The sequence below is a fragment of the Lepidothrix coronata genome, unplaced genomic scaffold (genome assembly GCF_001604755.1).
Source record: "Lepidothrix coronata isolate B3197 unplaced genomic scaffold, Lepidothrix_coronata-1.0 Scaffold153, whole genome shotgun sequence".
In the NCBI taxonomy this organism is placed as follows: Eukaryota; Metazoa; Chordata; class Aves; order Passeriformes; family Pipridae; genus Lepidothrix; species Lepidothrix coronata.
The window spans coordinates 2,282,139-2,288,431 of NW_016690333.1; positions in this window are offsets into that span (position 1 = coordinate 2,282,139).

Here is a 6,293-nt window from a genome sequence, read left to right on the forward strand (position 1 = left end):
CTTAGTCAGAGTGCTGGTTAAGGCAGCAAATCAGTGCCAGGAATGTCTGGGGTGAAATGATTTTGCACACACATCCTTTTCTGTTCCTTATGAACCCACCTGAGTCCTGGCAAACTGGTCACACTAATCTGGTTGAATTAATGCAATATGTTAAATCTCATCCCATTTTTCCAGTTACATCGAGACCACGAAAAAGAAGGGAAGCATAACTGCACTGTAGAAGTTGATGGGTGTGAAAGAAATTTGGGATGTTAAATAGCTGCAGTCACGGTCTGCTGAAGCTTTACAACACTTCAGCTCTGCTGCTGATTATCCAGGGTGCCTCTATGTCAATCTGTCACAAAGTGTCCAGAATTCTCTAGGGAACCATTCCACATTTTCTTGAATAAGGAAACTTTGAACCATGTTTGTTATGGAAAGAAGAGGAAACCATATTGTAGGATAATGGATGTGAAATGGGAGTAGGAGGAATGTAGCTTCTTGTGCTCCCACAAATAAATGGTTTAGAGCTTTTGGGAGAAAGGACCCTCTTTCAGTTGGAAAAGCGAAATAAAATGTAACTCTAAATGAAGCTGACTAAGTTTGCCCTGGATCTGGTGTTTTGTTGGGAATTCTCCCTGTTATAAAAAAGATTGTGAAAATTAGGGTGAGAATACAAAAATCAAGGCATTATTATGGCTACTATATACTGAAGTGTACATTTTAAATGTTACTTCTTCCAGAAACACACAGTCTGACCAACTGTTTTTAGGTTTGAGCTAGAGGAAAATTTTTTTTTTTTTTTAATATAACACATTCCAATTCAGCAGGAAATTGCTATTTGTCTTATGTATTTTTGTGTCCAGGCTACTCTACTCTACTCTGTTATTACCTTTTCCTAATATTATTTATCTTACTGCTGAACATAACCATGAGCCTCTGTTAAAGGTATTGGAACCATTTTCTTCAGTTACCAAAGGATGTAATTGTCTCCAGTAAGATTTAAGTTTGCTCTTTAAAGCTTAAGCATCCTACTAAACTGCTGTCTGCCTGATAGCAATCAGAGCTGGATATTCATTCCATCCATTCCCTACTTCACAAGTATGAGCCTTTGCTCGTTTCAGAGGCAAGACTATTTATGAAGCAATTTAATAAAAGATGTAGATAAAGAGCAAAACCATAAAGCTGGGATTTCATCAGTTACTTTGGTAAAGCAGCCAACATTACATTACTTCCATTTTTACTGACCTAAAACATTTCCTTCCGTATTGATGTAAGAAAATGCACACACCACTTAGTCAAGAATCTTTGGAGAGTCCCTTCTGCTGTAACAATGCTGTTCTTCACTGAAGCTCTGAAAAAACAGAATTTATTTGTGCTAACAAAATATTTGCCAAATCCATGCACTATCTCATTGAAACTTTCCCACTTGGTTAAATGCTGTTTATTTTTCCATAATTATAGATCTGCATTTTTTATGATTTTTTCTAAGCGTTGTATACCTTTTGATTGCTTCCTTCAGTAAAAGCCAATTCAGTCTCTGGTGAGAGAGACTGAATTCTGTCTTTGATGGGACCCATCTGATTAATCATGACATTCATCTAGAAGTACTATCTGCATATGTTGGGCGTGTGAAAACCTTTGTTGGGGTTTGTCAGAACTGTAGTGCACTGTTTTAAAAAGCCACTGATACCTGAAAGTCCATCTCTTGATTTCCAAAGACACAGAATTGTGATTCCCTTAGGTAAATTGTGTCCTATGCAGGGAAAAATCATTGGGTCTGTTCCTCAAAAGCACACCAGAATGTGCCATGGAGTGATGCCACTGATGATGAAGAGACTCTGACAAGCTTTCTGTGCTTGCCTTGGCTACCATGTCCAGTTCTGTTTCTGAGCTGCACACACATCAGCTCCCTCATACATTTATTCTCCCTGTCTCCTGAATAAAGGAAATGTTCATGTCAGTATTGCTAATTCATCATAATCACAAGATGAATTTTAGGCACACATCAGATTTTCTATTGAAGAAGAAAATTACTCCTGTTCTTTTTGTGAACAAGTAAGGTCATCAGGAGGCACCTTCTACCTGCCAGTCCTCTGAATGCCAGGGTTGAGTTGGATTTTTTTGAATCCTACTGGCCACTTTTTTTCTTCTTCTTTTAATAGAATGCAAAAGCTTTCCATGCACATTTCAGCATGAAAGCCATGTAATTCCGTATTCTTCATACAAAAGAGAAACATCTGCTAGAGCACAAATACTGCAGAATAATCTCCTTTGGGTTAACATTCTGTACTGCCATTATGATATCTTTTTCTATAATTTTAAATCAATCTAATGTACTATGATTGAATACTATGATTAAATGAAGGAGAAGATTAAGCTTAAGACCATACAGACCTCAAAGCTTCTGCAGCATCTACTCCCTGTTTTATGTACAGGAGGGAACTGTTGGAGGTGGCAAGAAATCTAAACTTTCTACAGAATTTGGGCATATCAAAAAGATCAGATATGACTTGATGTGCAGTAAATCACATAACAGTGAACTACTTTGCATTGCATTGTATGCAGCTGATGCATCTAAATGAATTACCATTTCTGGTGGTGTCTATCAGGGTTTCTCTAAGATGCTCACTTCCAGTGGGTCAGGAGCAGAATAACGAAGCTATGGCTGGTTCAGTTCTGCTGTTGATAATAAATCCTTTCCCAAAGAGACACATTAAGTCACTGGGGCATAGGTATGTGGTTCATTTCAGTTCGTGCAAAGCTAACCTGCACTCAAGAACATCTGCACTCCTGGATTTTATAGGAATTGTTCAGGCTGCAAAGACTGTCCAATTTACCTGCCCAAAAATATAACTGTTTTGGTGGAAAGCAGATTTGCGAAGTCCCTTCTGAGGAAGGCTCAGTGTAACCATGCAGTGGGTGTAGCTGTCCTGCTCTCAGTTTCACTCTTTTTCTCCCTTGGCACTTTCCCTTCACTTTGCTCACTGTCTTCTTCACTGACAGGACTATTTCAGTCAATGAAACTGCTGTGCCTTGCTCTTCAGGGCCCTAATTTGAAAGACCTACTTGTGTCTTGATATATGAAACTGCTGAGCTTAGCAGGTGACTGTACTTTTTCTGTCCACTCACTTTTCCTGATGTTTTCACATTGATTTTTTTTTTTTAATAATTTCAATCAGTATGTTCCAGGAGGGAAGGAGCACACATACAGTACCAGTGCTAAGGACATTACAGTGTTACAAACAAAAGTGAGTGAGGTAGCACAGAGGACTCAGGCAGCCTTGCAGCAGAGCACAAGTGACTTACACAAGAGGAACATGCTGTTCTTCCCAGGGCATTGGTATACCCAAGATCTGTAAAGAAACTTTACACCAGCATGTTTCCCAGCAGAAGCAAAAAGAAAACCAAAATAGAAAGTCCCCTCATAGTGAACTAACAAATTTAAACCAGCCTCCTTTGCCTGTTTCTATAGTAACCAGCTGCAGCAAGTGCTTCGCAGAAATTTTAGACACAGGCTGTATGAATTGTTTATGTAATCGTGCCTTTTTATGCAGACAGATCTCTGCCTTAATAAAAAGAAGTCTCTGTATCACAGGAGAGATGTGAGCTTTACTGCCTGCATTAGCAGAACAGATGGAATACATGGCACTGGTATGAATGCAGCAAGAGACTGAATTTTCACTGTGAATTTTTAACAGCTATGGTTGTTACTCTCTGATGTATCTGTTCTGGGACAGGAAATGGAGCATTCTGTCTTTAGGGCTGTCAGTCAAGCATATCAGACAGCATTAAATTCACTTGTAAAACATCTAGATGTTGTTTCTCTTATACAGTAAATATTTTCCGAAATCACAAATATTTTTATATAATCAGAGAGTTTTGGAGAAAATAAAATCCTGCTGGAGGGACATCTACAATCTGGAGTGAAAACTTAAGAATGTCCTCAGAATATATAATATTCAGTCAGCTTTGACTGTTGAGTCTGTGGAGACAATTTGAAATCCAAAGCCCCCTATGGATGTTTTGTTTCCCTTTTAAAAATGTTGGATTGCTTGTAAAAAGGAATATACTCAAAAGCTTTAGACCTTCCTGCTTAAGTCTAAGAAGAGGCAAAATAGGAAAGTTATAGCAGTTTTCTACACCTGAAATGCAGCCTTAACCTCTTTTCAGCATTTAAAAGAGGAGATTTAAAACATTGCACATTACAAACAGGACATCTAATGAAAGCCTTAGTTACAGACAAGCAAAGCATCTCACCACTTTACCCTCAGGATGTGATTAATATAGTCCAAAATACTGTTTTCCTGTGGATTTGAAAACACTGAAGCAAGAGAAGTTATGATGTTAGTCTGTGTGAATTCTAAGCACCCTTTTAACTCACCTGAAAATAAGGTCTCACAAAAGAAAGGCACGTATAGCACAAAGTAAAGGCAGGTACAGAATTTTGGGAAGATACATCAGCTGTGCCATGCTCATTTTTTCCTACTTTTTGTTGAAACATTTCAGAATAAAATTTAGAATAGAGAATTATTCATAGCAGGCTAAGCTTTATTTTTAACTCTTGACATAATATGACATTACAGTAACAGATTTAGTATAAATTTAGATCCAACTGCCTTTCTCTTACTGCAAAGCCAGATAAGTTCCCTTCAAACATTTGGTTTTCAAGACAGTTCATCCTTCTATTTTAACTCTCTGCATTTGGTGGCATAACTTGTTTCTAAGCCTTTTCTTCCACTATGCTTTTTTTCCCTTACTTACTGACACAGTTCCCAGATTAGAAGCTGACTGACTATTAATTATTTCTTTATATCATTGAATGAGGTTTTTTCCCCATTATTTGTAGAGTTGCTACAGATATAAAACAATCATTCATTCTGTACTTCTGATATAGCTTCTAAAACATTTTACTGGTGTTATCCAAAACCTGTGCTCCTAAATAATTCAGGTACTTAACTCTAATGCAATGACATCTTTAAAAAGCCACATGATAGGTAAGGCCAGACTATCTCTGATAATGACCAATAGCAAACACAGAGGAAAACAGATTAGCAATTTTATACAAAGTCTTGTAGAAACAGCATCACTAGGGTAGCAAAACTAGGAGAGAATGTTCCTTTAAGATACAGCCTAAATTAAGCTGGCTATCCAACCCCTAATGGAATTATAGTCTAAGAAGTATTCAGATCTCACATGAAATACAACACAAGGTGGATTTTGAGACTACTTTCCACATTAGCTATTTCTGCAATTAGGCTGGGAAGAGAAATGGTGAATTTCACCATAAGAATGGGATCTTACACATATTATTGGTCTCATCAAGGTTCCTATCACAGCTTTTTATGTACTATAATAGACATTTATCAGCATGAGAGATAATTTCCTCTATGACTTTACTATAATTTCCCCATAAGATTAGTATCAGACAAGTTTTCCCACTAATATACCAATACAGTCAAAGAAAATTCTATACAGCACTAACAAAATAATTATTGGCTTGTTCAAATTACTCTTAGTCAGGGAAGGAACATAAACCCAGATGATGTCTAAATTGAAAACAGGAAAGTAACATCCTCAAACAGTAGGAATGATCAAAGTTACCTTTCATTGAAATGATGAAATTGATTTTTCATTAGGAGTAAAAATACATGTATTTCATATACCTAATGGGAAAAAACAAAATCAATGTTCATCTGTGTGTTTGTGGGGGGGGGTTGGCAAATTCCTTATTGATTTGAAATAAATTGCAATTTAAAATGTCCAAGAGATTAATTTACTGTATCACTTCACTATTCAGCAAACAGCAAGAGTAACCCTGGTGTACATGGCTAAAAAGACCAACATAATGAAATGTCCATGCATAAATGGATCTGCTGAAATAACATTCTAAATCTGGCTAATTCAGCTGCTCTCTCTGAATTTAATTATTCTAATTAAAATCATCAAGCATCTATCTGCCACGAGACAATTAGAGGGTTGTATTTTCATATCCAAAAGAAAATGCAAAGCTTTACAACTGAAAAGTACTCTATTCCTACAAGATACAATGCCAGAAAGAAAAACGTGATAATCTGTGAAACCTCCCCCAGGAATGGAAATGGAACATAAGACAGACATATTTGAACAGTGAATACTTGAGGTATGTTTCCACTTGATCAGGTAGCACAAAGGACTTCAAAGACAAAAAAAATGGTAAGGTGCAAGCAAGGCAAAGGTTTTCACACTTCCTGTCATCCCATTTTAAGGCCAATAGGTTCTTGCTGTTTCTCCCTATGTTTCAAACAAGTCTGAAAGGGAAGAGATTCTTCCGT